Raw genomic sequence first — 27253 nt, 5'->3', positions numbered from 1 at the left:
TAACAGTACCTTTCTAACTGAATTATTTAGCCTAGGGCAAGACTAACCATATACAACCACCCTGGAATAAATAATTTCAACAAAAACTATATTCTGCACTCCAATTAATGAAACATCATTTTGATGTCTTTTGACATAGCACTTCTCTCCTGTAAGCGGAAGATCCGTGTACCCCCATTAGCCCTCCTCATTCTCCCAACCATATTATGTGGGAGTGTGACGAAGGCACTTATTCCCCTGAGAGAGATATTTATTCTCTTTCACGGGTAAATTGTGATTACTTGCAAAAAATAATTTATACAATGTATCATCTAATCTCATATGTTTTTTGTTTACTCTTTACTCCAGAACTCACTGATTTCTTTTCTATCTATTCATCTCTTCAGTCCACACAGGTTGATCTGCGCAGTCAGCTCTGCATAACAAAAAGTAAGTCAAAACTATTTGATCTATTGCCATGGCACCACTGAATATACTTTCCCTGAATGTTCAGGGAATAAATGTCCCTCAAAAAAGGACCAAAGCCTTCCGTACTTTCCATAACAAGAAGGCTCACATAGTATGCCTCCAAGAAACACACTTCACCAAAGATTCTACTCCAAAATATATTTCTCCTTTTTATCAACAAATTTACACGGCTTCTGCCTGTACCAAGCAAAGGGGAACTCTAATTGCATTTCACCGATCCACACCATTCACCTTATCATCAGAAATTAAAGACCCAGAAGGTAGATACCTGATACTCATGGGTTATATAATGGATACAGCAATCACGGTGATTTCCTACTACGCTCCTAACAAACAACCTACACCATTCCTCTCACATATATTACAAGTGATTAATACACACAAAATAGGAACAGTGATAATGTGTGGGGATTCGAACCAGGTCCTCCTCCCATTTCTAGATAAATCACCTTTTACACCATCCAAAATAACCTCTAGATTACCTTTTTCTCAACTTCTTTCCAAATACAATCTGGTAGATTCATGGAGAGAAAGTAACCCAATGAAAAAGAAATTCACTTATTTCTCGCACCCTCATCAAACCTTCACCAGAATAGATCATATTTTTCTAACAATAGGAATGATACCAGAAATTATTGCATCAGATATAATTCCGATTCCGTGGTCTGACCATAATGCAGTATACACTACTATAGCCTCAGCCATACCTAAAGCGCATGACCCAACGTGGTACTTACCGGACATAATGCTCAAACACCCACTACATCAGATGGCCATTGAACAAGCTTTAAAGGAATACATATCAATTAATAACACAACAGACATCTCCCCAATAACACTGTGGGAAGCTCATAAGCCTGTCTTGCGTGGTACAATACAACGACAAATGGCACTATTTAAACGGGAACGCAAAAATCTAGCAAAAAAACTAGAACTCAATTTTAATGCAGCCTACATATCATTTCAAGATAATCCATCTCAGAGTACAAAATCTCATCTGGAAAAATCTAGATTGGAATACGATCTATTTCTCACTGAGTCAGTTGATAAATCCCTCAAACGCTCCAAACACAATTTCTACATGAATACAAACAAACCAGGTACATATTTGGCTCGGGCATTAAATTTAACTAACAAATCTTTCAAACCAATACGTTTGAAATTATCAAAAAATGTTTACACTTGTAATCCAGTTAAAATAGTCCATAAATTTCACTCACATCTCGCAACTTTATACAAGACAAACAATGAATTTAATCCTACAGAAGCTGAATCCTTCTTCTCAAAAATAACCTTACCTGAGTTATCTCAGAATCAAAAAAGCAGTTTGGATGAGCCTATAACTATAGATGAAGTTGCTAACGCCATAAAAGACCTAAAACTTAACAAAAGACCAGGCCCAGACGGCTACTCGGCTTTATACTATAAAACATTCTCAGAAATACTCTCTCCCATTCTCACTGAAACTTTTAACAAACTTCTAGATGGACATTCTTTTCGGCAAGAAACACTAATGGCAATTGTTTGTATGATCCCAAAACCCCTTTCTGATGATACTTCCTCTGTGAATTATCGGCCTATCTCTCTGTTAAACCTCGATATTAAATTATTAGCAAAAATAATAGCAAAACGCCTCAATAGCATTATAGGAAAATTAATACATAGAGATCAAGTAGGCTTCATGCCAAATAGACAGGCAGGCGATAATATACGCAGGGCAGTGTTATTGGCACATATTGCTAAAAAACGGAAAATCCCTTTATGTTTTCTATCTCTCGATATTAAGAGGGCATTTGACACAGTATCCTGGCAATATATGCAATATTCATTACAAAAATGGGGTTTTGGACCCCACTTTTTAACATGGATCAAAGCATTATATAATAAACCCAAAGCCTATATAAAATATGCTGGATACAAATCTGAAGCCTTTAATATCGAAAGAGGTACCCGACAGGGTTGCCCATTATCTCCCTTATTATTTGCCCTTATACTCGAACACATGGCCCAATACATCAGAACAAACCAAACTATAACTGGCATTGAAGTAGGAGGTATTACACACAAATTATGTATATTTGCAGACGATATATTACTTTTTCTATCATCACCACAGGTCTCTGGTCCTAACTTAATACCAGCTCTTGATGGATTTGCAGCACTATCCGGCCTTATGATTAATCCTAAGAAATGCCTAGTGCTTAATATTTCACTCACAAACATGGAATTGATCCCGGCTAGGGCTGCACTCCCATTCACATGGGCAGAAAAATCAATCCCATATCTTGGAATTCATTTAACAGCATCTCATTCTGACTTATTTTCAACCAATTATCCTCCTGTATTAAGACAGATCACAAATCTAATAAAACAATGGTCGCAACTTCCTTTATCCTGGATAGGGAAGATTAATGCAATCAAAATGACTATTCTACCCAAATTGCTTTATCTATTCAGAGTCCTCCCTATTCCAATTCCTTCCTATTTTTTGAGAATAGTACAAAAAAGAGCAACTTCGTTTATATGGGGCTCTTCTAAACCACGTATACCTATACACACACTACATCTTCCCAAAAATAAAGGAGGCCTGGGATACCCTAATTTTACTAACTACTACAGAGCAGCACATTTGGCCAGTCTGTCCAAATACCATGCAAAACAGGAAATCCCATTATGGGTATTTATAGAGGCTTCAGAAAATGACCCTCTATTAATATCAAATTTATTATGGCTTGATCCTAAAGACCGCTTTAAAATTCATAATCCCATAACTAAACACTTCTTATCTCTCTGGGATAAACTAAAAACCAAATATCAGTTACAATCTCCACACAATCCTCTCCTTTCTTTTATCAGAAATCCGGCCTTTTATCCGGCATGGATCTACCCAAATTCTTTTAAAGCTTGGACAACATCAGGCATTCAGACACTAAATGACTTCATAGCATCTAAATCATTCCTTTCATTCCCATCGCTTAGAGAAAAATATGATCTACCAAACTCTGAGATATTTAGATATCTCCAAATCAAAAATTTCTATACACCATTCCTAAAGGGGGATACACCATTATCCCAATTATCCATTTTTGAATCAATCTGTACAAAAGATCCATTTGCTAAAGGTACAATTTCATCACTTTATAATCAATTATATGGAGTAGCAAATCTTAATAGACCCTCTTACGTTCAGAGGTGGGAGGAGGACCTGGGACGAACTTTAGAAGACACGGACTGGTCTAATATATGGCTCACATCTAAGTCATCTTCACCCAACATCTTAGCACTGGAGACAAATTATAAAGTCCTAACTCGCTGGTACCTTGTACCCGCTAGAGTGGCAAAATATTCACCTAATACCTCAACTCTTTGTTTTCGAGGATGCCCAGAAATAGGCACATATTTACACATATGGTGGGCGTGCCCAGTAATCCAAACCTTCTGGAAGGAAGTCTTCGTGATTGCATCTAAAATATTTAAAAAAATAATACAACCAGATCCATATTTAACTTTACCTAATCTAAAACCGGAATGGTTAACACTCTCTCAATTCAAACTTATGATCCAACTAATAACGGCTGCAAAACAAACAGTGGCCAAGGCATGGAAATCTCCTACATTGGTACTAGCAGAAACAATTCACAGAATGAATAATACAATGTCCCATGCTAAGATGGTAGCCATTGATCAAAATCAAATTCCAAAATTTGAAAAACTTTGGCATCCTTGGATAAAACAACAGTTCCTGTCAAATTTCAATGACTCTGTCCTGTTGCCATGGTAACAGATTAAATGACTTACAGAGACACCCATTCTAAGGCTTCAAAGAGAACTAAAAAGAATAATAAACTGACGAGCGGGACAACCTTGTGGACCATACCTTTACCTTTCAACCCTTTTTCTTCTTTCTCTTTCCTTTTCTCCACCTTACGATTAAAGCTCATTATCAGAATTTATTTGACCTATATACACTCTACTTGTTAACAATATGTATAGTAGGTATAAATCTTTTAAATACCTACAAAAGTAACTAAGGAAATGATATATATCTTTAATTTAGGTTTACGTGAACCCAATGTTTAATATTTGAAATTTCATGATATTTACCTATATAAACCCTACTGTAAAACAATGAGCTTACTTTATAGATCCTTGTAAACTTACTTTATGTATCTTTATGTATCTTTATAACATTGTATACTCAATAAACTTCTTTTGACAAGGAAAATTACATATTTTTTTTCTTCTAACATTGCCATGTATTTGACTCCATCCATCTTCCCATCAACTCTGACCAGCTTCCCTGTCTCTGCTGAAGAAAAGCATCCCCACAACATGGTGCTGCCATCACCATGTTTCACTGTGGGGATGATGTGTTCAGGGTGATGTGCAGTGTTAGTTTGCAGCCACACATAGCGTTTTGCTTTTAGGCCAAAAAGTTCAATTTTGGTCTCATCTGACCAAAGCACATGTTTGCTTTGTCCCCCACATGGCTTCTCGCAAACTGCAAACAGGACTTCTTATGGCTTTCTTTCAACGGTGGCTTTCTTCTTGCCACTATTCTATAAAGGCTAGATTTGTGGAGTGCATGACTAATAGTTGTCCTGTGGACAGATTCTCCCACCAGAGCTGTGGATCTCTGCAGCTCCTCCAGAGTTACCATGGGCCTCTTGTCTGCTTCTCTGATTAATGCTCTCCTTGCCCAGCCTAATGTGTTCGTTGACCTTCATGATGCTGTTTGTTCACTAAGGTTCTCTAACAATCCTCTGAGGGCTTCACAGAACAGCTGTATTTATACTGAATTGAATTGCACACAGGTGGACTCTATTTACTAATTAGGTGACTTCTGAAGGCAATTGGTTCCACTAGATTTTAGTTAGGTATATCAGAGTAAAGGGGGCTAAATATAAATGCATGCCACACTTTTCACATATTAATTTGTAACACATTTTGAAAACCATTTATCATTTTCCTTCCAATTTACAATTATGTGCCACTTTGTGTAGATCTATCACATAAAATCCCAATAAAATACATTTGCGTTTTTGGTTGTAACATGAGAAAATTTGGAAAATGTCATGGGGTATTAATACTTTTTCACGGCACTGTATACTCACACTATACTGACACTATATTCACACTATACTGACACAGTATATTTTACTCACACTACACTGACACTGCAATATATTCACACTATACTCAGACTACACTAACACTACACTGACACTCTACCTCGCTAGTAGCAAACTGAGCCCTGCTTTATCTATCTCAACAACACACTGCAAAAGGTTCCTGTGGGAAGGAACCTTTTATAGTGTGGTGTGGGACTACAAGCACTAAGCTCACAAACCTGTTACAGTAATTCACACAACACTTATTTAGGCCCTGTGGCAGTACAGGTCCTACAACTGTTAAGAACACAATCAACAATGCAGAGCACTCAGTCTGTCCCTAATAGACAGAGGCCCCTTCCATATCTTATATTCTTTCAAAATACACCAGTCACACAACCATCTATGTCCCTTTCTCAAACTGTGTTTGTTTTTTTTTACCTAGAACAAAACCTCAAGCACTGACAAGACAAAGAACACTAGATCCTTAGCTCCCACATATGGGTCCACAAGCTCCGATGCTTCCTCTATCATCAGGGACAAATCAAATACAGAACTAAACATAAAAATAGCAAAGAGAATGCAGCGCTGTGCAATAATAGCCTTAATGATAAAAAAAAGTACTATTACAATATCACCAATACTAAAAAAGAGAACTGAATATAAAATATGGTGCAACGAAAATTAGTAAAATCAAGCAAGTTCACAGTGAAAAAATCTAGCAAGTACACAGTGAAAAAAATCCTTCCATCCTTGCAATAACATCAATACTAAAAATACAAAAAGAGAGATGAATATAAAATATGGTGCTATGAAAATTGGTTTATCAAACAAGTTCACAGTGAAAAAAAATCTTCCATTGAATAAAATGTGTCCAAAAAGAGAAGAAACAATGGGGGTTGTTTACTAAAGGCAAATCCATTTTGCACTACAAGTTCACTGGAAGTGCACTGAAAGTGCACTTGGAAGTGCAGTCGCTGTAGAGCTGAGGGGGGCATGCAAGGAAAATAAAAAACAGCATTTTAGGTTGCACATGATTTTTTTGAATCAAAAAGGTGTTTATTGAACAAGATCACACAGTTTCCAATGCACAATTGTTACATATTAATGCATTTACATGTAAAATGTACAGTCCTCCCAGCGTCCATCAAATTTATCATGTCTTCAAACCTAAGATGTTTACAACATTCTGATACATATTGTACATCTGGCTTTTATCCATCAATAACCTGTTATAATTCTCCCACAGGGCATTGCAATAATCTAGGCATTACCAATTCCCTGGGACTTAGTCCAGGGGTATCTAACCATGGTGCCCAAATTTTTTCGAATCTGCCAGGGCTACCCCTATGTTGGTAAATATATATTTTTCCATAACCAAGGTATTACCCATATGTGTTATCCAGGAGGCCACCGAGGGTGAGGAGACCAATTTCCAGCCAATCAGAATGAGTTTGCGTGCCTAGAACAGTGCCCTAGAGAATGCTATTCTAGTCATCTCCTCCGGGACAACATCCTCCAGTACCCCTAGTATGCAGTGAATTGGATCTAAGGGGACGGTAGTCCGGAACACTCTATTAAGCGTTCCAAGCACCTCGCTCCAGTACCTATGGAGTTTTGGGCATCTCCAGAGTAAGTGGATGAGATTGCCTTGGTGTCGCCCGCATCTGTTACATAGAGAATCTGTCCGCCTACCCATTTTATATAGTCTGAGTGGGGTGTAGTGTACTCTAAGTACTATATATAATTGGGAGACCTTTTTGGCCACGTTAAGAGAGCATATATTGATTGATTGCAGGACTTCCTCCCATTGGTCTCCTGTGAGTGTACATACATCTTTCTCCCATAGGGACAGTGCCTTAGTTGGGTGAGCTTTTAAGTGATGCGTCAATAGCATCTGGTAGCAATGTGAGATAATCCCTTTCGTTTCAATGCTGGTCTGCAATAAATGCAAATTGGGGGTGCTCGACATAGCCCAGTGGGTAGCGTCTCCCTGCGCACCCACCGCATGTCAGAGCTGGAGATAAGGGTAGTACATACCCTGTTTCCCCGAAAATGAGACCTAGCGTGATTGTCAGTGATGGTTGCAATATAAGCCCTACCCCCCAAATAAGCCCTGGTTAAAGTCATTGTAGGTCTTATTTTCAGGGTAGGGCTTATTTTTGGAGAAACAGGGTAGGGCTTATTTGGGGGGTAGGGCTTATATTGCAGCCATCACCGACAATCACGCTAGGTCTTATTTTCGGGGAAACAGGGTAGTAGTTGGTAGATTAAACCTGGCTCGTAGTTCAGGGAAAGACAACTTGCCGTTCTGAAATATGTGCGATAGTAAAGTCACGCCAAAGGAGCGCCACCTGGGGCCCTGTTCTAGTTTTGCTAGTTTGACATAGGAGAGATTCCCCCATATCGGACTATATTCAGTAAAGCCGGTCACCTCTTGTATTTGTCCACCCTTATTCCAGATTTTCTGGATTAAAGTGAAGGTGGGTGTCTGTTTGTTAGACTTGTGGAACATCTGAGCCTCCAAGCCCATTGGAATAGTCGCCGCTCCAGATCCAGTCAGCATCAGCCGTGCCGAGGAGCTGGCCGGATCCTGGGCCATGGAACCAATCAGATGCTGCATTTGGGCCGCAATATAGTACAGCCAAGGGTTGGGCACTGCCAATCCTCCATTGTCCTTAGTGTTCTGCAACTGTTCTAATTTAATTCTGGGGGGGCCTGTGTTCCATAGTAGACGTCTAAAGAGGGTGTTAACAACCCAAAAGATTTTCAGGTGGATCACAACCAGAGAGTTGTGTAGGAAGTATAGTAGCGGTGGCATCAGTATGATTTTTATTTGTTCCAAGTGTTAATTTTGTCTCTAAATCTAGACAGTAGGGGGTGTATGTTTAAATGGCAATAGTCCACAAGTTTAGGTGATATTTGTATTCCCAGGTATTTGAACGAGGTCACCACCGGGATCGGGCAGGAATCAGGTAAATCCATCGCTCGTTCCTCATCCAGCACCATTAGGGCTGACTTGGACCAGTTAATCGTCAGGCCGGAGAAATGCCCAAATCCTGAAATAATGGTAGTCACCTCAGCCAAAGAAGCGGTGGTGTCCCCCAGGAAAAGCATCATGTCGTCGGCATATAACATAAACTTTTCATGAAGGTCACCATACCTAAACCTCGTGATCCCCTGACTTGCCCTCACCACAGCCGCCAATGGCTCAATAGCGATAGCAAAGAGCAGGGGGGACAGGGGACAACCCTGCCTTGTGCCCCTGCCCAAAGCGAATGCATGAGACATCCTACCTGACATCCTGATAGTCACCTGCGGGGAGGCATATAGCAGATAACCCAGGCTATGAATCGGTCTCCAAACCCAAACTTGGATAGCACTGCCCAAAGGTATCGCCAGCCTACTCTGTCAAATGCTTTGTTGGTGTCTAGGGACAACAGAGCCCTGTTTCCCCCATTGTCTGCTTGCAGCTGCATGTTTAGAAAAAGGCACCTGAGATTGGTGGCTTTGGATTTTTTTGGCATAAAGCCTGCCTGATCAGGGTGTATTATAGATTCTATGATCCAGATGACCCGCAGCATCAAGACCTTAGCCAGGATTTTAACATCGCTCTGAAGGAGAGATATAGGCCTGTAGGAACCTGGGTCAACCGGATCCATCCCGGGTTTCAGCAGCAGGATTATGTTTGCTCTAGTCATTGAAGGCGGCAGACGTCCCTCCTCGAGGGAGGCATTAAATACTTCCAGTAAATGTGGCATTATGGGTTCACCATATTGAGTAAGGACCTCCATGGGGATGCAATCTTCCCCAGGCGCCTTACACGTGGGAAAGGAGCATGCCGCACTTTATAACTCCTCCAGAGTCAGAGGGGCCTCTAGCTGCTGCCTAGCCTCCGACAGGGAGGGCAGGTCAATCCCCAACAGGTTTCAAGATCAGTATCTGAGTAACCATCCCTCGCCCCGTAGAGGTTTTTGTAAAAGGATGCCAGCTCGGATATAATGTGTTCTGGGTCATTAACCACCCTGCCACTGGCGCACGGATCGCTCCAACTGCCGGGGATTGTTGCTGTGACCTAGCTATCCTTGCCAGTAGGCGTCCCGTTTTCTCCCCTTCCTCATAGAATGCCAGCGTGGTGAAGAATCTCTTACGTTCTGCAGTGGAGGATCTCAAGTGGTCCAGGGAGTCCTGGGCCGAAATCCATGCCTCCTTTGCAGAGTCCATAGGATCCATGACATAGGATAGTTCCAGCTGCCATACCTGGTCCCCCACCTGTTCCAGTAGAGCTGAGGAGTTTCTTTTCACTGAAGCTATCTCTGCAATAAACCCCCCCCCCCCGAGGTAGGCCTTGAAAGTTTCCCATTTTTAGATCTTATCCATAAAGTGACTATGAGATTGAAAAAAAACGATCAATTTGGGTTTGCTATTCGCTCTGGGAAGGTGAACATTTCGAGCCAGAATGCATTAAGCTTCCAAGGCACCTTGGGCAACATGGTGCGGGGTTGGGTAACCAGCCAGAGGGCCACTGGAGAGTGGTCAGACACATGAAAACTGCTTCATGCCCGGGTTACGTATGCGCCATATGTCTTAACCACTTCCGCCAGTAGGTGGCTCAGTGCAGTACCTCTATTACCCCTGGGGGGGACCGGAGGGTGCCTATCCAATTTGAGGTCCAGATAGCAGTTGAAATCCCCCATAATCAGCACTGGGACATCAGGCTTATTGGCCAGGTACATCAGCAACAACTGTAACACGTCCTGTAAGAACGGGGGTGGGATATATATGAAAGATAACAGCAATGTTAAGGTATACAGTTTACAGTAAATAAAGACAAATCTACCAGAAGCATCCACCATCGAATCAAGCTCTTGGTAAACCGCTTTGTGTATCAATACACTCACCCCGCGTGAGTACGCCAAGGGAGTGGAGTGATATGACTTGCCAACCCAGGCGTATTGCAAACACCCCACATTGTCTCCCAGAAGATGAGTCTCCTGAAGGCCAATGATGGCGGGGTGGAATTTGCGCAAACATGAGGAGATCATGGTCCTTTTCAGGGGGTCATTCACTCCTCGGACATTCCACGATACTATAGGTGTGGACAACATTGCATACAATTAGAAATATGTTGAAAAGGGGCCCTTTGTGAGCCATCTGACCCTTAGCGATCATACTGGCTTGGACTGTATGATGACCCGGGTGTAGAAGATCATATTGCATAAAAAAGCATTTGCTCTGCAGGGGGGCTGTACATTGGAAATACAGTGTTCATAAAAGGTAATTAGTCTTGCGCAACTGCGTGGCAGAACAGTAGAAAACAAAACACAAACTGAGATAAATGAAGGCCCTGGAACTAGCCATGATTAAACGCACATAGCCAAAACTTCCCAGGGGCTGTAGGGTATGCGATCCATTCTGTCCGTTTATGTCAACTGGGCATTGAAACATTAGCCATGTAACCCATGACCTCACGTAACTCACAAGCACCCGACACGGTAGCATCACCCGTGTGGGCCGTTGCTAGTGGTGGAGTTAACAAACAATGAAAAAGATAGATTTTTTGCGTTAGTCACTCGCTGTGTAACTGGCATGTATAGTTCCTCTTCAAAATGTTGAACTGAAAAGGGGGATTTAGCGCCCTATAATTCCCAGCATTATAACTGCCAAACAGGATTTATCCTGCTCCATCTTCTCGGCCTTGGCGGTGAAGATCCTGTTCATTGCGATCCAGCCAGGCCGCTGCGTCTTGTGCATTTTCAAAGAAATGGTTCTGACCATCAGCCGTCACCCTCAGCTTGGCTGGGAACAGCATTGCATATGGTAACTGCTGCCTTTGTAGCCTTTTCTTGTCATCAGCAAATTTCTAGGTTGTACATGATTAGATGATAAAATCAGCAGAGCTTCCTCTATGTTTGATCTTCCCCTCAGTTCTGCAGTGCAAAGTGGATTTGCCTTTAGTAAATCAACCCCATTGCTTCTTTTTTTGGACACATTTTATTCAATGGAAGGATTTTTTTCACTGTTAACTTGCTTGATTTACTAATTTTCGTTGCACCATATTTCATATTCAATTCTCTTCTTTAGTATTGATGATATTGTAATAGTACTTTTTTTATCATTAAGGCTATTATTGCACAGCGCTGCATTCTCTTTGCTATTTTTATACAGAACTAAACATGATTAATTTAATTTCACCTGAGGAATTGGATGTACTTAACCTAGGATTAAGCTTTTGTCCTACTACTCAATTAAACAAATAAAAAAACATTAAGGATCAGTATTTATATTCCATAAATCTTACATACAAATACTTATTTGATAGAGATAGGGCTAGACTTAAACAAGAAAAGGAACTCACTGAGAAGATCAAAGATTTTACTATGGAGGATTTCTGTCCTCTCCAGGATTTAATACTTCTCTGAGAAGAAAACAATGACCCGGATGATACTTTGGGCAGCCTAGGGGACTGTCCAACTGTCCCCAATGTTATTCAAAGCAAATCTTTTAAAAATAAATCTCAGAAGTTCCCAGATCTTATGACAAACTCAAATATTTGGGCATTTTTGATAGCTACAGTTAGTGACATCAAACAAATGTCTGTCATGTAGAAAGATGCAGTAAGCTTACTTTTGTACAACAACAAGCCATTACCAACTTAAAACACCATTCTGATTTAGTAATTAAACCTGCAGACAAAGGAGGTCACATCGTCCTTATGACACAAAATCAATATGAGCAAATGTGTTTTGATATGCATAGAAACAAGCAATTGTACTGTCCCATCCATGTTACCTAGGTAGCACAATTTAATTGTAAATACAAAACATTGATCTACTCTGCCTTTCTTGATACACTCAAAGACAAAGACATCTATGATTATTTAAACATCCAGTTACCTTGTGATGCTACCATCTACACATTCCTGTAAATCCACCGTCACCTCCGGGTAGACCCATAATGTCAGGTATAGGATCCTTAAGGAAAATGAAAGCAAATTAATTGATTTCTTCTTAATGCCCCATGTAACCAGCTTGCCCTTCTACATTAAAGACACCTTGGACCTCCTAAAACATATTGAGGGGTGTACGGTTCCACCTGATGCCCTGCTCGTGACATTGAATGTGGAGGCTCTTTACTCCTGTAAAAAACTGTACTTATGTTCCTAATGGAGCAGGACCAAACTCAACGGGCATTCAATGAGTTAATTCTAAAATGTATTTTTTTCATTCTCAAGCACAACTGGATCATGTTTAAGGGTTTCTACTCCCTCCAGGTACAGGGAGTGGCCATGGGCACATGTTGTGCACTGGCCTATGCCAACTTGTACCTGGAGGGGTGGGAACAGGAAATTTTTGCATAAGAAGCTTTAAGTGCATATATGGATCAGGTGTCATGCTGGTGTAGATATATTGATGATATCCTTATCATTTGGACAGGAACAATGGAATCTCTTACTTCCTTTTTTAACCAACTGAACGTGAACTAGTATAATCTCAAATTTACTGTGAATCATCATCTACATACTACCACATTCTTAGATTTACAGATCTTTAAGGATTCTAGTAATTGACTAGTGACCAGTCTCTATCAGAAAAGCACAGCTGGGAGCACAATACTACATGTGGCCAGTGTTCACCCGCCGCCTTTGATCCGCAGTATTCCTTATGCCCAATACATATGTCCTCAAAGTAATTGTACTCATCTATCAGATTTCCAATTGCAGGTGGCACAGCTCCGCATACACCTTCTCCAGTGAGGCTATTCTAAATCCCTCTTGCGGAAAGCATACAATAGGGCCCTTAAACAATCTAGAACGTTTCGTTTGTTTGGTTTGAATACACATGGTCATCACAGTCCACAATGAAATTTATCACAAAGTATTAATTTCAAAGACAATGGCATTTACTCTTAGATGACTCTATTTTTACTAAGCACATTAGGGATCAACCATAAACGGTATTTAGAGGACCACCCCTCTTTGTGATAAAATAACAGGTAGCCATTACATACTTATCTCTGCCTCTGTACAATTAGCTAGAGGCATTTATGGATGCGGGGGTTGTGCTTTTTGCCCTTAGCTTTATCCCAGGATCCAGTTTACCCTTCTAGGTAGGGAAACCTTTGTACCCAGACTTCATGCAGATAACACGCAAGGGCTTGTCTGATGATCTGCAAGTGGGGAGCTTGTTATGTCAGTAAGACTGTCCATCGATTAAGGCAAAGGCTTCACAATCATGTACTGTATATTATTCCTCAAATGGTAAAATGGTAATCCTAGTCAGCAGTCATTTGAATCTTAAATTAGGATAAAAAAAATACTGCAAAAAAATCATTAAGGATCGAACGTTTAAATGCAACCCGCCCGCCAGGCGTTAATGAGGTATTATGGTCTAAGCTGTTTCTATAAGCTATGTCCTTTTAATCTATTTGATTACATGCTTAGATATATACAAAGTTTATTTTAAAGATTAGCTTTACCCATTTATACACACATTTATGTCATGATTCTAGAGGTTTTGCTACAATCTTTTATTTTAATAGTCATATGCCATGTTATGGAACATGTGTAATGCGTCCCTCATAGATCCATACTATATCCTTCACCTTATCACATTGTATTTTTGCTGTATCCAGTGTGCAGGCTAACCTTGGGGTCCATTTTGTGTCATATAATTATATACTTTATACCAGAGTTCAAAATTCCAAGTCCTGAGCTACTAGCCAGGCCTTAAGGGTTACTCGCCACCAGTTGCCCCACCCAGCTCCTACCCTTCTCCGCCCCTAATTCCACCCCTAAACACGCCCCTCATGAAATGACACTTAAATGTTTTATGCTGAATTAAGTTACAAAAATAAATATGAACAACTTTATCACTGCATCCTCACCAGTGCCCATCAATGCAGCCCAACCTGCGCCCATCAATGTAGCCTGACCTGTGCCCATCTATGCAGCCTCACCTGTGCCTATCTATGCAGTGTGACCAGTGCCCATTAATGCAGCATGACCAGTGCCAACTAATGCAGCCTCACCTGTGCCCATCTATGCAGCGTGACCTGTGCCTATCAATGCAGTGTGACCAGTGCCCACCAATGTTGCCTCGCCTGTGCCCTTCATTGCAGCGTGACCTGTGCTCATCAATGCAGCCTCACCTGTGCCCATCATTAAGGCGTGACCAGTGCCCACAAATGCAGCCTCGCCCATGTCCATCATTGCAGCGTGACCTGTGCCCATCATTGCAATGTGACCTGTGCCCATCATTGCAATGTGACCTGTGCCCATCATTGCAGCCTCACCTGTGCCCATCAATGTAGACTCACCTGTGGCCATCATTGCAGCGTGAAATGTGCAGAGGAAGAGAGAGGGCAGCCGGATCATCACAGAGTAGGGATTGCCTGCCGTAACAGCTTACATTTGTGATAGACGGAACACTGGTCCAATGCTGGGATGTGTTCCGTCTCTTCCCTGGGGTGATTCACTCTCTCTTCCCCCAGGGGAAATCTCTGGGAGAACAGCTCCCATGCAACCCCGCCTGCTAGCGGTGCTTGCCCCCCTGCTCAAAGGCAGCCCACGCTCACTAGAAACCATTTCCCACTCGCAAAATGCGAGTAGGCGAGTGGAAAATTTGAGGGCTGTTTTATTATTATTGTACTAATTGCTTTGGGAATGCTGCATGTACTATTCATTGTTTTTTGTACAGGAGGGAGAGGGCGATGTCAGGCTGGCTTTAGCTGAGCACCTTTTTTGACAGATGTGCAGCTGTAGGCACTGTCTATCTGTCCCAGTGTGCTGGAGCCTCTGTTTTATTGGTTTACAGGTACAGGTTGCGGCATGTGCGCCCATCTTTGGCAGCACAGCCTGACACTACTCCAGCCTATTGACTGAAGATGGGTGTTGGTGCATGGCTAGTACAGCTGGGCTGGGTGACGTCATATGCTGACCTCATCCGGCATAGATGCCCTGGATGGGACTTGCATAAATAGCGAGGCCTGTCAATACTTACCTGTGGACAGTGCTTGTCGATGGCAGGCTATGGAGTACTATGGAGTATGTGGTGGATCCTTAAGTGGTATGACTTGTGATCCTTTAGGATATAGTACTACCCGTATGTTATGCTGTACTGTATATTGAAAAGGTTTTTTTGGATCTCTTTTTAGATCCTATGCTGGATGGTTGGCCTTAAGCTTTGGTGACTGTCTTAAGTATTTGGCAGTACAATGGCTCGGTCTGTCTGTCCTTTTCTGTGTTAGTCAAGTTACACCACTGCAAAGGTGAGCTTTGCATACCTGAACCCCATTTGGGGATTGTTTAATTAGATATATACATTCTTTATCTGTATATGCATTTTTAGGCTATCTACCCCACAATATGTCCCTCTGTGATACATCAGGAGCCACATCTTCAAACATTTAATTGTTCAGTATGTTCCCATATCTTACTTAGCAAGTTGGATGTTCCCTTGAGCTCCCCAGGCATATGTGCAAGTAAGTAAAGGTCAGTATCTATCTATGTTTTTTCATAGGATTCTATGGTTATCATTTTCTAGACTTGTATACCATTGTGTTTAATTTTAATGGTTTGACCATATGTACATCCCTACATCTGCCCTGATGCCTGCAATTTTGTTGACTAGCATTGCTGTCTGTCCTCTTACGCCATCATTGTTTATAATTTTGTAAGTTGCCTTTTGGCTTTTAATTATTAGTATGATATATGCATATGTGTATAATTATTTTGTATATCTCTATTTACTCAGAAACTTTACTCAAGCTCCTAAAGAAGCGATCACATGCAAAACATGTTGGGCTATATCAGATTACTTTGACCTATATATAGCTGAACTGGGCCCCACCTTATATACCTCAAGTATTTATCATCTCACTACCAACAGCATAATATACTAGGGTTTTCCTGGCCCATTTCCAACAGTAGTATTTAAGCCTGATGTGTCAAGATAATACCTGATGCTGTTTTGAATGCAAATGTTTTTATTGATTTTGTACTAAAATAAAGTGAATGTATGTTTTAACCTTTTGGGTGTCCATGTGTCAGGGCAGGCTCAACCCTTCTTTCTCTAAGCTGGCCGCTCAGCTGTCGGTTAATTGCCAGCTCCTATCTCTCCATAGTGACTCACCTGTTGATGATAATCTGCTTGTCAGTCCTGCTTACTTAAGCCGTCCAGCCCAGATGATCTCTGCCTTCGCCTGGTCAACATCACAGAGATTCTCTCCTGCGTGCCTGTTAAAGACTTGCTTGGCTGACGTTCCTTCTGGCTCCAGATCTTGCTTGCTGTTCCACTTCCCTGATTCCTGGCTTCCTGACTTTCTGGCTTGCCTGACTATCTGTTCCGGTTACTGGACTTTGGCTATGTTTTGACTATGTTTGTTCTATTTACTTTTATTATTAAACAAGTGTGATTTAACTGTACTTCTGTCTCAGTCTGATTCATGGTTTCTGACACCATGTTTTTCTATATTTTTTGTATTTTTTTATTTGACCAAAAAGTATGTACACAAGTGCTAGTAATCTGCATGGAAGAACTAAAACTTCTAAAACTTGAGAAGTTTGACTTCACGGGAAAATAAGAAACCTGGTTTGACAGCTCACATGACTAGTTTGTGACTATCCAAGGGTGCACTCTGTTTTGGAGGGGCTAGGTAGGTAGAAGAGGGGAATGGGTGTGCCTGCATGTCAAGAGCAATATGATAGGGAATATAAAGGAAGACATTGCTAATGGGACTAGTGATGAGGTGCACTCCTTGTGGCTGAAGCTTTAAAGGGGTTAAACAAATGGTAAATTCATTACAGGTGTATGCTATAGGTCACCTAACCTTAAGGATGATCAGGAGACCCATCTCCTTTCATAGATAGAAATGACAGGGAAGTAGGGCAATGTTTTAATCATGGGGACTTCAACTATCCTGATATTGATTGGGCAGATGGAACTGCACACTCAGCTAAGTCTCGTTATTTCTTGAACATAATGCAGGGCAATTTCATAAGCCAAATGATGGAAGCTCCAACTAGAAATAATGCTCTGCAGGACCTACTAATTTTATACAAATCAGAGCTGATTGGAGATGTACAAGAGAATAAATGGAATACCGCGCTAGAAAAATAAAAATCACAAAAAAGCTGCAACAAAAACCATCAAATATCCAAATGGTAAGAGTAAGTGGAATAAAAAATGTGTTGCGCTAAAGGAAAAGTAATCACACAAAAAGTAACATACACTAAGTATAACAGATATTGCAATGTTAATCCTTCAAATACAAGTCCATATGCACGGTTGAAATCAGTAAAGTCCTCCAGAATTATGTATTCCAATGTCCATCTCCATTCACTGAGGATGAGGTTAAAATGGAAAAGGAAGACAGGACACAGTCTGACAGGATAAACTCTATAATTGCGAACCCCTTACCAGAGTTGTTGGACCCCCTTAAGAGCAGAGGTAAACATGCAAGCAGATTGAACCCTCTGCGGGGACAGGGATGTCTTCGGATACCTCCGAACCCTCGGCGTCTTCAGTGTCGGACAACGAAGGCTTCAGCAATATACAGGAAGAGCCCAGCAGATAAAACGCTCCTATCTGTACAGAGACACACTCGGGCCTGAAGCCACGAGTGCAAAAACGAAGGGACTCCAATCGTTTAGTAATGTTAAGAAAGGTAAACTTTTAATACTAAAAATGAACGGTGACATCCGAAAAGTTACATGTGCAGGAATATAAAAGCCGGCTAGTTAAAAACAAACAAACGCCGTGTTCCAGGGTCACATGTGGCATGGTGACATCAGCACAAAGCACCGCCCTACATGTTTCTTAATACCTTATGTCTTCCTGGGGCACGGGCGATGTGCTGATCCATTACTTAAATAACAAGGCAACTACACCCAAGCCTCACTTTTGTCTGATGTGACTCTCAGATCCGATGAAACATGGGAACCAGACCTTGATCCAAAGTTCATAACAAACACACATTAATAAAAAATTTAAGAGGTAGATGGATACAATGAAAAGAAATAATAAGAGATGTACAAAAAGGGGCTAAAAAAGAAAAAGGTGGTATATAAAAAATGAAGAATATCAATGAGCTTTGCATCAAGGTCGAGTCATCTCCCAGGTACATACAATGGTATAGACATCTGATATCAAAATTACAGGCATAAAAAATGTCAATAAAATCATTGATCTCTATATCTACATTGAGGCCTAAGGGCCTAAGAGATCTGACTTTATAGGTTCAGCTCATTTCGAGCTTAGAGATTGCATGCCTCTGATTGTAGATGTGGAAGTAAGGAAAACAGTGATCACAGAGTAATTATGTTTATCATAAATTATAAAAGAAAGGCTTGCAGCTCTTGAACTCTTGGGGTATCAAGGCTGATCCCGCCTCTTCTACTAAGAAGACTCATGCTGCAACTCGGCTTATGCCACGTACACACGAGTGGACTAGGTCAGACGGTCTTTCCGATGGACTTTGTAGCGTAGGTGCGCCGGATTTACAAACGGACAGACTTGGACACACATGATCACTCCAAAAGTCTGATGGTTTTGAACGCGGTGATGTACAGCACATACGGGACTAGAAAAAGGAAGTTCAAGCCTCATTACGCCACCCTTTGGGCTCCTTCTGATAATCTCGTGTTTACCACGTGTTAGTAGAAGTTTGCTTAGAGACGATTCGTGCTTTTCAGACTTATTTCGATCGTTTTCTGCGGTTCAGTTTGTGCTTGTGAGGTTTGTATCTGATTTTCAGTGCATGTTGGTCAGTTCATAACCTGTATAGCAGGCCATTCTGGTCTGCTCGTTCCTGATGCTCAGGTCGCTCTTCATAGGCCTTGCTGTTCTTCAGTGCGTTTGTTCTAAGTTTGTTTGACCAGCCAACCATTTTGAAGCCACGGTACGTGGACGTACTCATTCTCGAGTTCGAGTGCTGCGTGGGGGCTTGGTGTTGGGGTTCATACTTTGACCTGAGCCCAGTCCATGAACAGGGCGAGGAGGAGTTCATGGATGAAGAATTGGCTGCGCCAGCGTGACCAATTCTCGCATATGCCTTTGCTCCGTGAGATCCATGAGAATAATACTGAGGATTTCAGGAATTATATCAGGATGACGGACCCCGTTTTTCAACATCTGCTGGCTATGCTAACCCCTTATATGAGCAGGCAGGATACCTGCATGAGGCAAGCCATCACTGCGGAGCAGAGGCTAGTTGCCACGTTATGTTACTTGGGGACTGGGAGAAGCCTTCAGGACTTTAAGTTCTCGACAGACATCTCCCCCCAGGCACTGGGGATCATTATCCCAGAGACCTGTTCTGCCATAATTCAGGTCCTGCAGAAGGACTATATGAAGGTAAGTTTTTTTATCCTTTAACATTACATGATATGGCTTTAATTTTTGCTAATGTATTGTATTCATTTCATCGTTACCTAATTACCATGCTTAGAATATGCTGTGAATGTCCCCTTTATCTTCATGCATGCATGTTTTTTTTTGGTAAATAATTTTTTGCCCTACATGCATATTTACTTTCACCTCCCCACCATGCAATCCTGGGCCCATATACACCTATAGCCTATAGTCCCTTTAACAATGTATATTGTCAGCTCCATTGTACTGCTTTACCCTCCCCCACCCCCTCAAATGTCTCCAAATGTCATGTGTGGTCTTCTACTAAATTAGAACCCCCCCACCCCCTCAAATGTCTCCAAATGTCACGTGTGGTCTTCTACTAAATTAGAACCCCCTCAAATATCTCCAAATGTCATGTGTGGTCTTCTACTATATTAGAACCCCCCACTCCCTCAAATGTTTCCAAATGTCATGTGTGGTTTTCTACTAAATTAGAACCCCCCCGCCCCCTCAAATTTCTCCAAATATCATGTGTGGTCTTCTACTAAATTAGAACCCCCCACCCCCTCAAATGTCTCCAAATGTCATGTGTGGTCTTCTACAAAATTAGAACCCCCCCACACACCCCCACATACAAATTGATCAATGGGCCATCACAGGGGGTGAGTCATCTTATAGGTGGGCCTTATTTTTTTGATTTTTAGAAATAATACTTTAAAAAAATGTTAGACTGCTGTTGTGCAAGAATGTTTTTGTGTAATCTGCTAGCAAAGTTGTTGTTGTTTAAAAGTACTTATATATATTTTTTTTCTTGTTTGACTCCACAGTTTCCTTCCACGTCACAGGAATGGCAGACTGTGGCTTCCCAGTTCGCTGACTGTTGGGACTTTCCCAACTGTGTAGGGGCGATCGATGGGAAGCATGTTCGCATTGTGCCACCACCCCATTCGGGGTCTTACTACTTTTATTATAAGAGGTTTAATAGTGTAGTATTGATGGCGGTGGTATCGGCACAATTGGATTTTATGTTCATGGACGTGGGGAAGAACGGACGGATATCGGATAGAGGAGTCTTCGCACAGACCGAGTTATGCCAGCGTCTCCAGACTGGTGGCCTGGGATTGCCACCTGATGCCGAGAATGTTGAGGGACTCCCCTCTGTATTCATCGGAGATGAAGCCTTCGCTCTTGGCGAGCACCTGATGAGGCTGTTCCCCCAAAGGTCCCTCACCCCGGAGAGGAGGGTAATTAACTACCGGCTGGCCAGAGCGAGAAGAGTTGTGGAGAATGCCTTTGGGATTATGGCCAGCCGGTTCCGTTTGTTCCTCTCGGCCATCAATACGGTGGACTATAAAATCAATTATCTGTTCATGTCTTGTTGCATTCTACATAATTTTTTAAGAAGACATTCTACAACATATCTCACTTCTGTTGGGCCTGAAGCCGGACTTAGTACCGAATCTGCACTCACAGGCCTGGATACTGGCCATACTGGCTTGGCCCCCCAAACCGCCCGTCAAGTGCAGGACAGATATGTCAATTATTTTAATGGTAGGGGGGCATTGCAATGCCAGAACATCTTTAAAATGTAAAATAATAAAAAAAAAATATTTAGGATCAAATCTCTTGTTTTTAGTCTTGTTTGCTTTTATTTTTGGCTGTCTCCTAGTGCACTTGTATTGGCAAGTGCATGTCCCTTTAGTAAATAAGGCCCTTTGTCACTGTAAACACAAAAAAAAATTACAAAACTGGTATTGAGTATTGAAAGAAGAAGCCACACGCATTGTTGTAGTAAAAACATTTTACTATGAGCACATTCAAAAGTGCATTTTTTGAAAACGTCATTTAATTTTTTTTTGTTTTTATCTTTTTTTTTCTTTTTCTTTTTTTTAGCAATATCATTTTTTTTTTTTGGGGGGGGGGTTATTTTAGGCATATTTATCAAAAAATATTTGTTTAGACAACTTTATTTTTAACAGGGTTTTTTCCACACATAATAAAAAAACACAACTCTGGAACTTACAAAGTTCAACATGTCAAAAAATGTGCTGGTGATGTCACCCATGTAAAAGCAAAATTTAGCAAAAAGTATGTACACAAGTGCTAGTAATCTGCATGGAAGAACTAAAACTTCTAAAACTTGAGAAGTTTGACTTCACGGGAAAATAAGAAACCTGGTTTGACAGCTCACATGACTAGTTTGTGACTATCCAAGGGTGCACTCTGTTTTGGAGGGGCTAGGTAGGTAGAAGAGGGGAATGGGTGTGCCTGCATGTCAAGAGCAATATGATAGGGAATATAAAGGAAGACATTGCTAATGGGACTAGTGATGAGGTGCACTCCTTGTGGCTGAAGCTTTAAAGGGGTTAAACAAATGGTAAATTCATTACAGGTGTATGCTATAGGTCACCTAACCTTAAGGATGATCAGGAGACCCATCTCCTTTCATAGATAGAAATGACAGGGAAGTAGGGCAATGTTTTAATCATGGGGACTTCAACTATCCTGATATTGATTGGGCAGATGGAACTGCACACTCAGCTAAGTCTCGTTATTTCTTGAACATAATGCAGGGCAATTTCATAAGCCAAATGATGGAAGCTCCAACTAGAAATAATGCTCTGCAGGACCTACTAATTTTATACAAATCAGAGCTGATTGGAGATGTACAAGAGAATAAATGGAATACCGCGCTAGAAAAATAAAAATCACAAAAAAGCTGCAACAAAAACCATCAAATATCCAAATGGTAAGAGTAAGTGGAATAAAAAATGTGTTGCGCTAAAGGAAAAGTAATCACACAAAAAGTAACATACACTAAGTATAACAGATATTGCAATGTTAATCCTTCAAATACAAGTCCATATGCACGGTTGAAATCAGTAAAGTCCTCCAGAATTATGTATTCCAATGTCCATCTCCATTCACTGAGGATGAGGTTAAAATGGAAAAGGAAGACAGGACACAGTCTGACAGGATAAACTCTATAATTGCGAACCCCTTACCAGAGTTGTTGGACCCCCTTAAGAGCAGAGGTAAACATGCAAGCAGATTGAACCCTCTGCGGGGACAGGGATGTCTTCGGATACCTCCGAACCCTCGGCGTCTTCAGTGTCGGACAACGAAGGCTTCAGCAATATACAGGAAGAGCCCAGCAGATAAAACGCTCCTATCTGTACAGAGACACACTCGGGCCTGAAGCCACGAGTGCAAAAACGAAGGGACTCCAATCGTTTAGTAATGTTAAGAAAGGTAAACTTTTAATACTAAAAATGAACGGTGACATCCGAAAAGTTACATGTGCAGGAATATAAAAGCCGGCTAGTTAAAAACAAACAAACGCCGTGTTCCAGGGTCACATGTGGCATGGTGACATCAGCACAAAGCACCGCCCTACATGTTTCTTAATACCTTATGTCTTCCTGGGGCACGGGCGATGTGCTGATCCATTACTTAAATAACAAGGCAACTACACCCAAGCCTCACTTTTGTCTGATGTGACTCTCAGATCCGATGAAACATGGGAACCAGACCTTGATCCAAAGTTCATAACAAACACACATTAATAAAAAATTTAAGAGGTAGATGGATACAATGAAAAGAAATAATAAGAGATGTACAAAAAGGGGCTAAAAAAGAAAAAGGTGGTATATAAAAAATGAAGAATATCAATGAGCTTTGCATCAAGGTCGAGTCATCTCCCAGGTACATACAATGGTATAGACATCTGATATCAAAATTACAGGCATAAAAAATGTCAATAAAATCATTGATCTCTATATCTACATTGAGGCCTAAGGGCCTAAGAGATCTGACTTTATAGGTTCAGCTCATTTCGAGCTTAGAGATTGCATGCCTCTGATTGTAGATGTGGAAGTAAGGAAAACAGTGATCACAGAGTAATTATGTTTATCATAAATTATAAAAGAAAGGCTTGCAGCTCTTGAACTCTTGGGGTATCAAGGCTGATCCCGCCTCTTCTACTAAGAAGACTCATGCTGCAACTCGGCTTATGCCACGTACACACGAGTGGACTAGGTCAGACGGTCTTTCCGATGGACTTTGTAGCGTAGGTGCGCCGGATTTACAAACGGACAGACTTGGACACACATGATCACTCCAAAAGTCTGATGGTTTTGAACGCGGTGATGTACAGCACATACGGGACTAGAAAAAGGAAGTTCAAGCCTCATTACGCCACCCTTTGGGCTCCTTCTGATAATCTCGTGTTTACCACGTGTTAGTAGAAGTTTGCTTAGAGACGATTCGTGCTTTTCAGACTTATTTCGATCGTTTTCTGCGGTTCAGTTTGTGCTTGTGAGGTTTGTATCTGATTTTCAGTGCATGTTGGTCAGTTCATAACCTGTATAGCAGGCCATTCTGGTCTGCTCGTTCCTGATGCTCAGGTCGCTCTTCATAGGCCTTGCTGTTCTTCAGTGCGTTTGTTCTAAGTTTGTTTGACCAGCCAACCATTTTGAAGCCACGGTACGTGGACGTACTCATTCTCGAGTTCGAGTGCTGCGTGGGGGCTTGGTGTTGGGGTTCATACTTTGACCTGAGCCCAGTCCATGAACAGGGCGAGGAGGAGTTCATGGATGAAGAATTGGCTGCGCCAGCGTGACCAATTCTCGCATATGCCTTTGCTCCGTGAGATCCATGAGAATAATACTGAGGATTTCAGGAATTATATCAGGATGACGGACCCCGTTTTTCAACATCTGCTGGCTATGCTAACCCCTTATATGAGCAGGCAGGATACCTGCATGAGGCAAGCCATCACTGCGGAGCAGAGGCTAGTTGCCACGTTATGTTACTTGGGGACTGGGAGAAGCCTTCAGGACTTTAAGTTCTCGACAGACATCTCCCCCCAGGCACTGGGGATCATTATCCCAGAGACCTGTTCTGCCATAATTCAGGTCCTGCAGAAGGACTATATGAAGGTAAGTTTTTTTATCCTTTAACATTACATGATATGGCTTTAATTTTTGCTAATGTATTGTATTCATTTCATCGTTACCTAATTACCATGCTTAGAATATGCTGTGAATGTCCCCTTTATCTTCATGCATGCATGTTTTTTTTTGGTAAATAATTTTTTGCCCTACATGCATATTTACTTTCACCTCCCCACCATGCAATCCTGGGCCCATATACACCTATAGCCTATAGTCCCTTTAACAATGTATATTGTCAGCTCCATTGTACTGCTTTACCCTCCCCCACCCCCTCAAATGTCTCCAAATGTCATGTGTGGTCTTCTACTAAATTAGAACCCCCCCCACCCCCTCAAATGTCTCCAAATGTCACGTGTGGTCTTCTACTAAATTAGAACCCCCTCAAATATCTCCAAATGTCATGTGTGGTCTTCTACTATATTAGAACCCCCCACTCCCTCAAATGTTTCCAAATGTCATGTGTGGTTTTCTACTAAATTAGAACCCCCCCGCCCCCTCAAATTTCTCCAAATATCATGTGTGGTCTTCTACTAAATTAGAACCCCCCACCCCCTCAAATGTCTCCAAATGTCATGTGTGGTCTTCTACAAAATTAGAACCCCCCCACACACCCCCACATACAAATTGATCAATGGGCCATCACAGGGGGTGAGTCATCTTATAGGTGGGCCTTATTTTTTTGATTTTTAGAAATAATACTTTAAAAAAATGTTAGACTGCTGTTGTGCAAGAATGTTTTTGTGTAATCTGCTAGCAAAGTTGTTGTTGTTTAAAAGTACTTATATATATTTTTTTTCTTGTTTGACTCCACAGTTTCCTTCCACGTCACAGGAATGGCAGACTGTGGCTTCCCAGTTCGCTGACTGTTGGGACTTTCCCAACTGTGTAGGGGCGATCGATGGGAAGCATGTTCGCATTGTGCCACCACCCCATTCGGGGTCTTACTACTTTTATTATAAGAGGTTTAATAGTGTAGTATTGATGGCGGTGGTATCGGCACAATTGGATTTTATGTTCATGGACGTGGGGAAGAACGGACGGATATCGGATAGAGGAGTCTTCGCACAGACCGAGTTATGCCAGCGTCTCCAGACTGGTGGCCTGGGATTGCCACCTGATGCCGAGAATGTTGAGGGACTCCCCTCTGTATTCATCGGAGATGAAGCCTTCGCTCTTGGCGAGCACCTGATGAGGCTGTTCCCCCAAAGGTCCCTCACCCCGGAGAGGAGGGTAATTAACTACCGGCTGGCCAGAGCGAGAAGAGTTGTGGAGAATGCCTTTGGGATTATGGCCAGCCGGTTCCGTTTGTTCCTCTCGGCCATCAATACGGTGGACTATAAAATCAATTATCTGTTCATGTCTTGTTGCATTCTACATAATTTTTTAAGAAGACATTCTACAACATATCTCACTTCTGTTGGGCCTGAAGCCGGACTTAGTACCGAATCTGCACTCACAGGCCTGGATACTGGCCATACTGGCTTGGCCCCCCAAACCGCCCGTCAAGTGCAGGACAGATATGTCAATTATTTTAATGGTAGGGGGGCATTGCAATGCCAGAACATCTTTAAAATGTAAAATAATAAAAAAAAATATTTAGGATCAAATCTCTTGTTTTTAGTCTTGTTTGCTTTTATTTTTGGCTGTCTCCTAGTGCACTTGTATTGGCAAGTGCATGTCCCTTTAGTAAATAAGGCCCTTTGTCACTGTAAACACAAAAAAAAATTACAAAACTGGTATTGAGTATTGAAAGAAGAAGCCACACGCATTGTTGTAGTAAAAACATTTTACTATGAGCACATTCAAAAGTGCATTTTTTGAAAACGTCATTTAATTTTTTTTTGTTTTTATCTTTTTTTTTCTTTTTCTTTTTTTTAGCAATATCATTTTTTTTTTTTTGGGGGGGGGGGGTTATTTTAGGCATATTTATCAAAAAATATTTGTTTAGACAACTTTATTTTTAACAGGGTTTTTTCCACACATAATAAAAAAACACAACTCTGGAACTTACAAAGTTCAACATGTCAAAAAATGTGCTGGTGATGTCACCCATGTAAAAGCAAAATTTAGCAAAAAGTATGTACACAAGTGCTAGTAATCTGCATGGAAGAACTAAAACTTCTAAAACTTGAGAAGTTTGACTTCACGGGAAAATAAGAAACCTGGTTTGACAGCTCACATGACTAGTTTGTGACTATCCAAGGGTGCACTCTGTTTTGGAGGGGCTAGGTAGGTAGAAGAGGGGAATGGGTGTGCCTGCATGTCAAGAGCAATATGATAGGGAATATAAAGGAAGACATTGCTAATGGGACTAGTGATGAGGTGCACTCCTTGTGGCTGAAGCTTTAAAGGGGTTAAACAAATG

This window comes from Aquarana catesbeiana, linkage group LG03 (genome assembly GCF_042186555.1).
Source record: "Aquarana catesbeiana isolate 2022-GZ linkage group LG03, ASM4218655v1, whole genome shotgun sequence".
Lineage (NCBI taxonomy): Eukaryota > Metazoa > Chordata > Amphibia > Anura > Ranidae > Aquarana > Aquarana catesbeiana.
Note: the sequence above shows the minus strand (reverse complement) of the source record.